Source organism: Hemiscyllium ocellatum, chromosome 6 (genome assembly GCF_020745735.1).
Source record: "Hemiscyllium ocellatum isolate sHemOce1 chromosome 6, sHemOce1.pat.X.cur, whole genome shotgun sequence".
Lineage (NCBI taxonomy): Eukaryota > Metazoa > Chordata > Chondrichthyes > Orectolobiformes > Hemiscylliidae > Hemiscyllium > Hemiscyllium ocellatum.
In genome coordinates, this window is record NC_083406.1 from 60,793,267 (window position 1) to 60,806,746 (window position 13,480).

Sequence of the window (13,480 nt, forward strand, 5' to 3'; positions counted from 1 at the left end):
GTGCAAATCTGGTCCCCATGGCTGTTCCATGTGTCTGGATGAAGAACTGGTTGTCAAAGATGAAAACGTTGTGGTTGAGGATAAAGTAGATGAGTTGTAGGACAGTGCTCGGAGATTGGCAGTTGTTGGTGTTGAATACTGAGGCTGTTGCTGCAATGGAGTCATTATGGTGGATACTGGTGTAGAGTCTGAAACGTCCATTGTGACAAGGAATGTTCCCGGTTCAATTGCTCCTTGGGTGCTGAGTTTTTCTAAGAAATCTGTAGTGTTATAACAGAAGCTGGCGGTCCCCTGTACAATGGGCTTCAATATGCCTTCAACATAGACAGAGAGTTCCTCACACAGGGTCCCATTGCCTGATACAATGGGACGTCCTGGTGTGTTGGCTTTGTGTATCTTCGGAAGGCATTAGAAGTTGCCTACACGAGAAGGATGAGGGAGCATAGGGAACTCTGAAGGACTAGACCAAAAGTCTTGACTAGTGTTTTTAGTTCATGAAGGTGCTCTTTGGTTAGATCAGCCGGTACTCCTGGTTGTTCAGTTGTCAGTACACTTCCTTGTAGTAATCTGTTCTATTCTGAATGACGATGGCTCCTCCTTTACCTGTTGGTTTGATGACAATGTTGTGATTGGTTTTGAGAGCATGGATGGCATTGCGTTGTGGTGTTTGGTCTATCTTGTGGGTGAGGCTGATGAATCTGGTATTTATATATTTCCTGACGGTTTGAGCATACATGTCAAACCCAGCGCAGCGGTCCTTTTGGAATACAGTGCAACCTTGATTATCCGAATATCAATTCTCCTAGATTAGATTAGATTAGATTACTTACAGTGTGGAAACAGGCCCTTCGGCCCAACAAGTCCACACCGACCCGCCGAAGCGCAACCCACCCATACCCTACATTTTACCCCTTACCTAACACTACGGGTAATTTAGCATGGCCAATTCACCTGACCCGCACATCTTTGGATTGTGGGAGTAAACCGGAGCACCCGGAGGAAACCCACGCAGACACGGGGAGAACGTGCAAACTCCACACAGTCAGTCGCCTGAGTCGGGAATTGAACCCTAATTTCAGGTTATCCAATTGAATCCTAATTTAAGGTTATCCAAAAAGACTCAAGGTCCCATTTGGACACACTGTTTGGTCACCGACTGGGGAGGAAAGATTGCGAGAGGACATGGCGGAGAGATCAAGAGAGGACATCTGCAAGGCGTTGTGGTGACTGGGGCCACATTGGCCTAAGCAATGACTGCCTGGCCCGCACATGGCTGTGGTGGGTAGGGGATCTCAGGAACAGTTTGTCCTTCTTGCCCTTCCTCACAATGCAGCTTGTCCGTAAGCCACCAACCACCGATAGACTCCAAGCCCCGACGGAGACCCTGATCTTTAAACTGCTGCCAACAGCCTGCAAATGAACAGAGGCCCTCGTGTGAATGTGCGAATAATGTGCTGAAGGGAGTAGGCACCTTTTAGTTGGGGGGGGTGTCAGGGGCGAAGGCGGTCTGATCAGTTATCTGAAAAAAATACTTCCCATCCACATTGTTCGGATAATCAAGGTTGCCTAGTAGTACATGTAATTCTGGTTTCCTTCCTGGAAGGATGTTGTGAAATTTGAGAGGGCTCAGAAAAGATTTACAAGGATGTTGCCAGGGTTTGAGGATTTGAGCTATAGGGAGAGGCTGAATAGGCTGGGGCTGTTTTCTCTGGAGTATCAGAGGGTGGGGGTAACCTTATAGAGGGGCAAATATAGCATAAACTGACAAGGTCTTTTCCCTGGGCTGGGGAGTCCAAAACTAGACAGCATAGGTTTAGGGTGAGGGGGGAAAGATATAAAAAGGGCCTAAAGGCCAACGTTTTCACACAGAAGATGGTGTGCATGGAATGAGCTGCCAGAGGAAGTGGTGGAGTTTGTACAATTACAGCATTTAAAAGGGCATCTGGATAGTATATGAATAGGAAGGGTTTAGAGTGATATGGGCCAAGTGCTGGCAAGTGGAACTAGATTAGGTTAAGATATCTGATCAGCATGGATCTGAATGGTCTGTTTCCATGCTGTACATCTCTATGACCCTATGACTCTTTATTGCTGGGTCGAGGGAGTGTAGAGGTTCAGGCAGCATCCGAGGAGCAGTAAAATTGACGTTTCGAGCAAAAGCTGTATTCCTGATGAAGGGCTTTTGCCCGAAACGTCGATTTTACTGCTCCTCAGATGCTGCCTGAACCGTTGTGCTTTTCCAGCACCACTCTAATCTAGACTCTGGTTTCCAGCATTTGCAGTCATTGTTTTTACCGAGGGAGTATAGAGTAGAAAGGTCTTGATCCAACTACACAGGGTATCAGTCAGGTTGCTCCATCAAGACTGTGCATAAGTTTGGTCATCTTACTTCAGGAGAAATATACTTTCATTAGAAGCCAGCATGGATTCATGACAGGTAGGTCATGCCTCACAAACCTCATTGATTTTTTTTAAAAACGTAAGCTAAAGCAGAGGGCTGGGGAATGTTGTTGCATGTTGTTCAGGCTTCCAAAAGGCATTTAATGAAGTTTCGCATAAGAGACTGTTAACTAAGGTAGAGTCCCACAGAATCGATGAGAAATTACTGACATGGCTGGGAAATTAGTTTTGTGGCAGATGACTGAAAGTAGGGATAATGGGTAGGTGATTAAATTGGCAGCATGTGATCAGTATCAATGCCTCAATTATTCACATTATTTAGTAACAACTTGGCTAATGGCACAGAAAGTCATCTATCAAAATTTGCTGTTGATACAGTTAGGTGGTATTGTAGACAGTTTTCATCACACTGAAACAACTCCTGATGAATTTAAAGGACCCCGTACCAACAACCAGCAGAACGAACATCAAACAAAACACTCTGCAAGGACTGCAAAAAATATTACATTGGACAGACGAGCAGGAAACTAACCAGCAGGATGCATGAGCACCAACTAGCCACCAAAAGACATGACCAACTGTCACTAGTATTTTTACACACAGACGAAGAGAGATACCAGTTTGACTGGGACAATACATCCATCCTGGGACTGGCTAAACAAAGACATGCACGGGCATTCCTAAAGGCCTGGCATTCAAACCAGAATTCCATTAACCCATTTACCAACCTCTCAGAAAAAGAACTGGAAGTGATATCACCCACTACAACAGATCAAGATGTAAATAGCAAGCGAGACAGAACACCAGCACTTTACCGGAAGCTCACTGATGATATTACCTAGCATGGTGATGAAACATCTGAGAATAAACCTACCAGCTCAGTGAGCAAACTTACAACCTGAACCACAGCCTGAGCTACAAATCTTCTCTAAAATTTCACTTACTCTGTTTCAGATTTCCAGCATCTGCAGCGTATTCCCTTTAACCATTGCAAGAACCCTGTCTACATATGTTTAATGCTTTTATTATATACCAATTATAGAATAGAATGGGCACACTGGCAGATAACTATTATTTTTCGGTATTTGGCTATTACTCTTGGAAAAGTTAAAGCAAATTGTTCTGAATTGATCATTTATAGTCATTGGAAGCAAAAAGGGATCACATGGTATCAGCTTTCGCGTATCGTCTGTTAAACAACTTGTAAATCAAAATTTAAATGAACGTACGCAAAAGGACACAATATGATTAGAAAAAATATTCAATTACACATAGATCGCATAAACTCTTTCTCGCGGGGTTAGAACTGTTTATTTAACTGGGTTTGTTTAGGAATCCGGAGGCGAGCGGAAAATCCATGCGAGATTCCATTTCTTTGTTTGCTTGCGATCCCGCCCAGTTTGGGCGTGAGTGTTTCAGGAATGCAGTGTGTTCATGAGTCTGTAGGGAGGAGACTGGAGATCTGGGTAGTCCGAGAGTACTCGAACTTGACGTTGAAAGGATTTCGTGATTAATTCAACGTAGAACGTTTGTTGTAAGTTGGCTTTGTGAAGGTAAAGTATTTAGCTTGAGGAATCAGAAAAATATCTTCAGATCGGGGACCATTTGAACTTTTTTTTGACGTGTTGCTTGCGTTTGATCTTTTCTGACGAGGTTTGTTTTGGTGAGTTTAAGATCTGCATGTTTGTTCATGGAAATGGCAATGTTGGCAGCTCACAGCAGGTGAGCACACTTGGAGGAGGTTTATTTGATTGCAGGAGCGAGAAAATGTGAACATGCGTTTTTAACTGCAAACTAAAGGTAGATTTTATACATATAAGTTGTGTCTTTAATATCGAAGTGTCCACAAATGATTATGGTTTATACAAGGGATCTACATTAAAATTAAAGCGACACGTTAAATAAACAGCAGTTCCTCCTAAAAGCTTAAAGGATAATGTATTAACTTCGTTCACAATTCCTCTTTCTAAACTGCACGTCAGCTGTGTATAAAATTGGATTGTTCACTGAAACGTAAAGCGAAACTATTTCATATCTAACTGTACTCTAAACCTGTTTTGTAATCACACAATTGTATTTAACAATTTTATCTATTTTAAATAGAAAATGGATACGTTGACTGGCCCATTGGAAACACTCGCCTAATGCAAAGCGTTTTGGATTAAAATCCTGTTTCTGGCATTTAGATTTAAATTTATGTATACGTAGTACTGGGAATGTTGAATTATTGTAGGGATCCTCTTCCAGACATAGTTTGAATCTTGGGTCCTAACTGCTTTTTAAACTGGGTGTTAACTGTCTCATGGCAGTATTTGAAAGTAATAAAGTATTTTCCAGATATTCCTGCCTTGCCCAATGCCATTAAGAAAATGTTGAACATTTTATTTGCTCTTTGGGGTGAGTTTTGCATTCAATACCTAACTTCTACGAGGAAAATAGTGGTGAACTGCAGAAATGTATCTGGTTTAGGGACATCCCATTGGGCTGTTGAGATAGGGACCTTCAGCTTTTTGACAACTTGGTGAAGAAACGCCAATCTACTTTCAAGTCATGATGGTGTGTGGCTTGGAGAGTGACTTGCAAGTAGTGGTGTTCCTACGCCTTGTCCTTCTAGGGCACAGAAGATGTGTGTTTAGTGTCAAAGAAGCTTTGCACATTGCTGCAGTGTGTCATCTCGATGATATTAAATGTTGTCACTACGGTGGTGGAAAAAGTGAATACTGAGGATGGTGGTTCTGAATGGGGCATGATCAAGCCGGTTGCTTTGCCCTCAATAGTATCAAGCTTCTCAGGTCTTTTTTTGTTGTTGGAACTGTTCTCATTCAGGCAAGTAGAGAGTTTTCCATTGCAATCCTGATTTTATCTTGTAGTTGTACAAACTCTGACCTGTCCTTGATGCCATTGTATTTATGTGACTGATGCAGCTGTTTCTAGTCAATCATAACCCCACCTCTGAAGTACGTTGGTGGAGGATTCAGCAATCGAAATCCATTGAATGACAATCGAGGTGGGTTATTGGCTGCCAGTTGTCTATGTTACTTGTCATTTTAACAGCCAAAAATTCTGTCCAGACTGCTGTCGAATGTTTTAAGCTCTTGCAATGATGGAACAATATAGTGAGAGTTTTGGTCTCTTTACCTAAGGATGGGTATAATTGCCATGAAGAGAGTGCAATGGAGATTTAATGAAGTTATTCCTATTAGATTAGATTACTTAGTGTGGAAGTAAGGCCCTTCAGCCCAACAAGTCCTCACCAACCTGCCGAAGCGCAATCCATCCATACCCCTACCCTAACTGCACATCTTTGTGACTGTGGGAGGGGAAACCGGAGCACCTGGAGAAAACCCACGCAGACATGGGGAGAACATGCAAACTCCACACAGTCAGTCGCCTGAGGCGGGAATTGAACCCGGGTCTCTGGCACTGTGAGGCAGCAGTGCTAACCACTGTGCCACGGTGCTGCCCACATGATTAGGGAATTGTTCTATGAGTAGCTTAACTCAATAGTGATGAGTTTAGAATTTGAGGTGATGTCTTTGAAAAGTAGAAAATTCTTAATGTGTGGAAAAAACGAGGACTGCAGATGTTGGAGATCAGAGCTTAAAAATGTGCTGCTGGAAAAGCGCAGCAGGTCAGGCAGCATCAAAAGAACAGGAGAATCGACGTTTCGGGCATAAGCCCTTCTTCAGGAATAATTTCTGAAGAAGGGCTTATGCCCGAAACGTCGATTCACCTGTTCCTTTGATGCTGCCTGACCTGCTGCGCTTTTCCAGCAACACATTTTAAAATTCTTAATGTGTGTCATGGTAGATGCTCGGAAGACCTTTCCCCGGTTAGGTTTCCAGATTGTTGTCTAGATAGAGACTTGATCACTAAGGATTACTTTTAAGAAGAAATTTCTTCACTCAAAGTGTTGTTAATCTTTGAAATTCTACTGTAGAGAACTATTGATGGCTAGTCGCTAAGTATATTCACATCTGAGATTGATTGTTTTCCTTAGTATTCAAAAATCTAAGATTCTGAAGATGATGCAAGAAAGTGGATTGAGGATTTGAAATCTGTCATGGTGCACAGCTGCTGATTGATCTATTGTTTGTATGTATTTCCAAACGTAAAATGATTCTCTTGTCTCCTGGTTATCTTCCTTTGGTCAGTGCAGCTGTCTTTTGAATATGAGTATTTCTATAAATGCAAATATTTTGTCAAACGTTTGTTAACATTTGTCAAATAAATGTTGAAAAGGTTGAAAGAAAAATAACTATTTGATGTTCCTGTTCCAGATCTAAATATCTGAAAGACTTTAATGTCACTGGGAACTTTGGGGATGTGGCATTTGTCAGTTTTTATTCTGTGGAACATTTTGTTGTTAAAATTTCAGGTCACTTCGTCACTAATTTTTGAGAGCCACGTTGAATTATTTTGTAGGTGGAAAAGTAGGCTTGCCTGAGAATTTATCATGGGAGAAAGTGAGGACTGCAGATGCTGGAGATCAGCTGAAAATGTGTTGCTGGAAAAGCGCAGCAGGTCAGGCAGCATCCAAGGAGCAGGAGAATCGATGTTTCAGGCATGACCCCTTCTTCAGGAGCACTTATTATATTAACTTCACATACCTATTTTCTTTCACAATCCAGTCAGTTTCCTGTAAAGTAAGAATTCTAAGTTTTTTATTTGAAAAGAACTTTTAATTAGTAACTTTTTTTATGCTGGAGAAAGGGCTGACTGCAGATGCTGGAGAATCAGAGTCGAAAAGTGTGGCATCGGAAAAGCACAGCAGGTCAGGCAGCATCCGAGGAGCAGGCGAGTCGACGCTTTGAGCTCTTCATCAGAAGGGCTTATGTTCGAAGCTTTGACTGTGCTTTTCCAACGCCACACTTTTTGAATACGAAACGTTTCCAGTTTTAGAAACATAACTGGAAGGGAAGGATTGAAGGGAAAAATGGTCTGCACCAGTGAAAACCATGGCAAATGTATCACAAAAGCTTGCATTAAAGTTTGATTTTTTAAAAATTTGTGCAGATTAAAATGAGGATGATCCAGGGAAGTATGCACATTTTCTACAATAATTGCTCCACTCATCACCAATGCCAAATGACAAGTGTCTAGCATTATTTTGGGATAAATATGACGTGGCCTTGACTGTATGTTGATTCCAGTAACGTAAAGCTGGCTATTGGACCTTACAGCATTTTTTAAAATCGAGAAACCAAGGTGAAAACAGTAAAATACATCAGGAATTCTCCTTTGGTTTTCAATTTGGGCTTTAAAATTCTGTTGATTTGAGATAGTGTGCTTTAAATTAAGTTTTTGTTATATCCAGAGACTGCTTGCATTTTTAGTCTGGCTTCCCAGTTACTTGTTGATTGTATATCTAAATGATTTCCTGTGCTTTTCCAGTATGCTGACTCAGCCAGTCATTCTAGAGTGAAAACTAAACTTGCATTTGTTCTGAGATTAGGGGAAAAAAAGATTGAAGATTGCCAAAGCCCAGTTCCAGTAGAATCGAGCCATTTTGGTTTAGAACTTGAAGTAAATTTTCTACATTTTTTTTAGGATTACTTGAATCAAAGAAATTAATTCATAGAAATGTTTCTTGTTCTGTCAGTAAAAAATTAAGTCATTGCATGATTGTTGCTGATACTATGCAACAAAAGTGGAGATTTGTAATTACTCAGCTCTGACTCATTTACCTTGAGCACAAAGAATATGTGTAATAATATCATTGCCTTTTTATGAGTTGGACAGGTCTTGCTAGTTTCTCTATCCAAAGTCACAGGATGTTTGTATGTACTGACGTATGAAATATCTAAAGTTGTTTAAAAGACTTTGGTCATTGGGGTGACAGCAATTAAGTCTTGCTGGATATCTACTGTGTTTCAACTGATTCTCAGCACTCTGTGTACAACAGATATTAGTAACTCAGAAGTAAATAGATAACTGTACCTGTCTTCCCTCATTTTCTGATCATTCTGATGTAGAAATATGGAGCTTTCATCTGGCGTTTATATTATGTCACCATGCAATTTTAAGATGCAAAGCCATCAAATTCACATTCTTGTTCTAAAGGCCAGCATCAAGCTGTGAACTGCTACCACCAAAGATGCGAAAAATTTAAAATGATGTCACTTTCAACTAAACTTTTATATGAAGTGGCAGGTGTAGTTAAATTTTAGATAAATGTGAAATGCTGTATTTTGGAAAGGCAAATCAGGCAGGGCCTTTATATTTAAATGGTAAAGTCCCTGGAGTTCAGGTTCATAGTTTCTTGAATGTGGAGGAGCAGGTAAATAGGAAAGTGAAGAAGGCGTTTGCAATGCTTTCCTTTATTGGCATTGAATATAAGAATTGGGAGGTCCTGTTACAGCTGCTAAGGACATTGGTTAGATCACGTTTGGAATATTGTGTGCAATTCTGGTCTCCCTCTTGGAAGGATGTTGTGAAACTTGAAAGGGTTCACAAAGGGTTTACAAGGACATTGTAAGGGATGGAGGGTTTGAACTTCAGGGACATACTGAATAGGCTGGAGCTGTTTTCCTTGGAGTGTCGGAGGCTGAACAGTGATCTTTATAGAGGTTTATAAAATCATGAGGGGCAAGGATAGGGTAAATAGACAAGGTCTTTTTCCTTAAGTGGGGAGAGTCCGGATCTAGATAGCACAGGTTTAAGGTGAGGGAGGCAAGAAGCAACCTTTTCATGCATCACCTTCTGCATGAATGGAATGAGCTGCCAAAGGAAGTGGCGGAGGCTGGTATAATCACATTTTAAAAGACATCTGGATGGGTGTATGAATAGAAAAGGTTTGGAGGAATATAGGCCAGGTGCTGAACAATGGAACGAGATGGCATTAGATATCTGGTTGGCATGGACAAGTTGGACCAAAGGGTATTTTCTTTGCTGTGCATCTCTAAGTGCTAAGGAAATTGAATAATATTGATAGTGGTCATAAGAAGAGGAAAGATTAGAAAAAAAATCAGATTCTCGTTATAAAAGCAGACAGAAGAGTAGTCTTCTTGAAGGCAAGCAAAATGCTCACTTTTGTAGCAAAGATTACTTTGTAGATTGTTTCAAGTTAAAACTATTATGGGAAAGGAGGCAGAAGTATATACTAGAAAACATTAACTCAGGAACAAAGATAGAAAGTGCCTCCACATGATAAGATTGTGAACCAAAATCTGAACCAGTCAAGAAGCAGTTGCATCCATTTAAGTGGATAATTTAGGTAGAATAGATTAACTTTTATCTGCACTTGCCTTGGAAATTCCACTATTCGATTGTAGGTATTTTCATCAGTGGCTTTCCCCCTCCTGAACTATTGCTACTATTTTCTGAAGGATATTAAATAGACTTTTTTTTTGTTCATCAGCTGCACTTTTTAAAATTATACTGAAGACCTTGCAATTGTGTTTTATCATGTTCATAAGTGAAGCAATATTGTCTAAGCTGACTATTTGGAAAGATTACAGAATAAATATTGGTCTTCTGTATAAGTTTGAATGTCTTGTCCTTTGACATATCTCATTTTTCTGGTCAATAGCACAAAGTACATTAAATGATGCAAGATACTACAATCCTGTTTAGTCTAAATAATTTGCAAACCACGTGTAATATTACCAAAATTGGCTTATTTTATGACTCCAGTATTGCCTGACTCAAACCCACTTCATCTGTTTTCACTGAATCCTTCTGATATGGTTAGTTGCCTAAATTCTATGAATGTCCTTCTTGCTTTTTATTTTATTTTGCTTTCTATTTTCAACATCCAAAACTCAACCACTGATGAAACACAGGTATAGGTAGGTGAACAAATGATTTGTTTCACTTTCCTAACCAAGGATAATATGTGGTGCAAGAGAAACTATATGAGCATATTTTGAACTTGTATCATGAAGAGTATTAAGTTGCGAATGTAATAATTTTACAGACATTGATGTAAATTAATGCTTGTTTCTATTTAACACCATCTTTTCTGGGAGAAAAGACTTTTAATAAAGAATGAATAAATAGTTAAAATAAGGCAGAAAATCTGTGATTTGGTTGAACCTGTTATGGGTGATGAAAGCTTTTCTGCCTTGATCAACCATTCCTCTTTCTTTTAAAACTGGGTTTGTGTTTCTTTGTGTATTTGTTAGTTCCATTTCCTTCCATTCATGGTTCGTATGCATTGGGCTAGATCGCAGGAATGCACTCAGAAAAAATAATATTTCTAATGGATTTCTAAAGCAGTAAAGTGTCTTTGATTAATGAAAGTGCCTTTTTTTTTTGCAAGCCGGTCATCAGAGCCTAATCTCCAGTAGGTAACGTGAGAAATAAGCAAATCGAGATTCCATTGTAATGAGATACTGAAACTAACCAGTTTGTCAAAATGAAAGCACAACTACTCAGCGATAAGGGAGAATGAATAGGTAGCTAGACAAGGTAGAGGATGGTACAGAGAAGATTGCAGGCTACTAGGTAATGAAGAGTGCCCATGTTCACATTAGGACTGGATAGCTTGATTTTTTTTTCTTCACGGCAAGGGAAAGCACAGGTACACAATATTTTAGTAAAGTATTTTACTGACCCCTCCCCTGCTCTGTCACCTTTGGTCTGCATTTCCCTTAATGGGGTGGGGGTGTGGGGGGAGACTTATTGGTGGTTAACAGATGGGGTTGGGCGAGTGGAATACCACAAATGATTTGATGACGAGGGTAAAAAGAAAGGTTTAGTTGTAATTAAGAGTACTTCGGGATTTAAAAAAAAATCACTAGTGCCATGATTGATAGATATTAAAAATTCAGTTGTGAGCGAGAGCACTTTTGTATATAAAAATAAGTACCATAGTGGGGCTTTTGTCATGCAATAATGTGGGGGTGGGGGGCAGATTAAAGATCTACCAGCTCCAGGTGTGTAAAATAATCTCTGAACAGTTTGATTAGAAAATATTTAAAGCATTATAAAGGGAAAAGTTCTTGTGGCAGAGTGACAGTGTCCCTGCCTCTGAACCAGGATACCTGGGTTCAAGTCCTACCTGCTGTAGAGGTGTGAAATAACATCTCTGAACACTTAGAAAATAATGAAAGCATTGCTGTTTATTTCCATTTGTGCTTTAATCTGGCTTCCTTGATGTCATCAAAACAATTAAAATTCCTTTATTTCAATGCAACAGACCAAACAGGTAAGGCAGATGAATTAAGGGTATGTTTGGGAACATGGCACTGGAATCTCTTAGCAATTAGAGACATGGCTCAGGAGTGGACAGGACTAGCAATGTAATGTTCCAGGATACAAATGCTATTGGAAAGACAGAAAGGTGGTCAAGAGGGGACTGGCAGTATCATTTTTGATTGGGGATAACATTTTGGCTGTAGTTAGGGAGGATATTCCTGGGAATATGCCCAGGGAAGTGGAACAGAAAAATAAGAAAAGGATTGTCATCTTATTGGGATTGCACTATAGACCCCATCCCCCAGTGGTCAGTGGGAGATTGAGAAATAAATTTGTAAAGAGGTTTCAGTTAACTGTAAGAATAATAAGGTGGTTATGGTAAGAAATTTTAACTTTACAAACATAGACAGGAACTGCTGTGGGGTTAGGGGCTTAGATTAAGAGGAATTTGTGTGTGCAAGAAGTATCCACACACTGAATCAGAAAATGTACCTACTAGAGAAGGTGCAAAACGTGAACTATTCTTGGGAAATAGAACATAGAACATAGAACAATACAATGCAGTACAGGCCCTTTGGCCCTCGACGTTGCGCCGATCCAAGCCCACCTAACCTACACTAGTCCACTATCCTCCATATGCCTATCCAATGCCCGTTTAAATGCCCATAAAGAGGGAGAGTCCACCACTGCTACTGGCAGGGCATTCCATGAACTCTCCATTCGCTGAGTAAAGAATCTACCCCTAACATCTGTCCTATACCTACCTCCCCTTAATTTAAAGCTATGCCCCCTCGTAATAGCTGACAGGTGTCAATGGGGGAGCACTTTGAGGCCAGCAACCCTAATTCTATCAATTTTAAAATAATGGTGGAAAAGAATAGACTGGATCAAAAAGTTGAATTTCTAAATTGGAGGAAGGCCAATTTTGATGGTGTAACCCAAGAACTTTCAAAAGTTGATGGGGGATGGATGTTTGCTGGAAAATGAGAAGTCTTAAAAAATGAGATAAGAATCCAGAGACAGTATGTTCCTGTTGGTGTGAAGGGCAAGGCTATATGTAAGGGAATGCTGGATGATGAGAGAAAGTACAAGTTTTGGTTAAGAAAAAGGAGGAAGTATAGACAGCAGAGATTGAATCCTTACTATAATTAAAAGGGAAATCAGAAGGGCAAAAAAAGATATGAAATAGCTTTGGCAATTAGGGTTAAGGAGAACCCAAAGGGATTCTACAAATACATTTAAGGACAAAAGTGTAACTAGGGAGAGAATAGGGCCCCTTAAAGATCAGCAAGGCTGCTTATGTATGGAGTCACAGGAGATGGGTAGATATAAAATGAGTAATTTTCATCAGTATTTACTATGGAGAAAGATAACGGAGATATAGAACTTGGGAAATAAATAGTGCCATCTTAAAAACATGCATATGACAAAAGGAGGTGGTGTTAGATGTCTTCAAACACATAAGTGGAAAAATCCCCAGGTCCTGATCAGGTGTACCCTAGAACTCTGTGAGAAGCTAGGGAAGTGATTGCTGGGCTCCTTGCTGAGATATTTGTATCATCAATAGCCGCAGGGTGAGGTGCTGGAAGCCTGCAGGTTGGCTAAGGTGGTGTCACTGTTTAAGAAAAGTGGTAATGAAAAACTAGAGACCTATATACCAGTGAGCCTGACATCAATAATGGGCAAGCTGTTGGAGGGAGTCCTGAGGGATGGGATTTACATGTATATGGAAAGGTAAGGACTGATTATGGGTCGTCAATGTGAAAGAATGTTGTTCATTTATGCAAATGTTAAATGACCTACGTTATAGCTTTTATTCCAATTGCCAGTAAAGTACCAAGATGTTAATTGTGACATCTGGCAATTTATTAATTGAACAAAAAGATGCTGTGTTTCTATCCATAAATTATATGACCAAAGGACACTTCAAGTTCAGTTA

At 40.1% G+C, this 13,480-nt stretch overlaps 1 protein-coding gene across 4 annotated transcripts in view; it reads left to right on the top strand.

Annotated features, from left to right (window-relative positions):
• The first annotated feature begins 3,840 nt into the window (after positions 1-3,840).
• The window catches only part of sytl2a (synaptotagmin-like 2a), a 125,963-nt gene continuing 116,323 nt past the window's right edge, over positions 3,841-13,480 (top strand). For all 4 annotated transcript variants that reach the window (XM_060825986.1, XM_060825987.1, XM_060825988.1 and 1 more), the window contains exon 1: positions 3,841-3,953. The gene's annotated coding sequence lies outside the window, so the exon portion shown is untranslated. The remainder of the gene's footprint in view (positions 3,954-13,480) is intronic.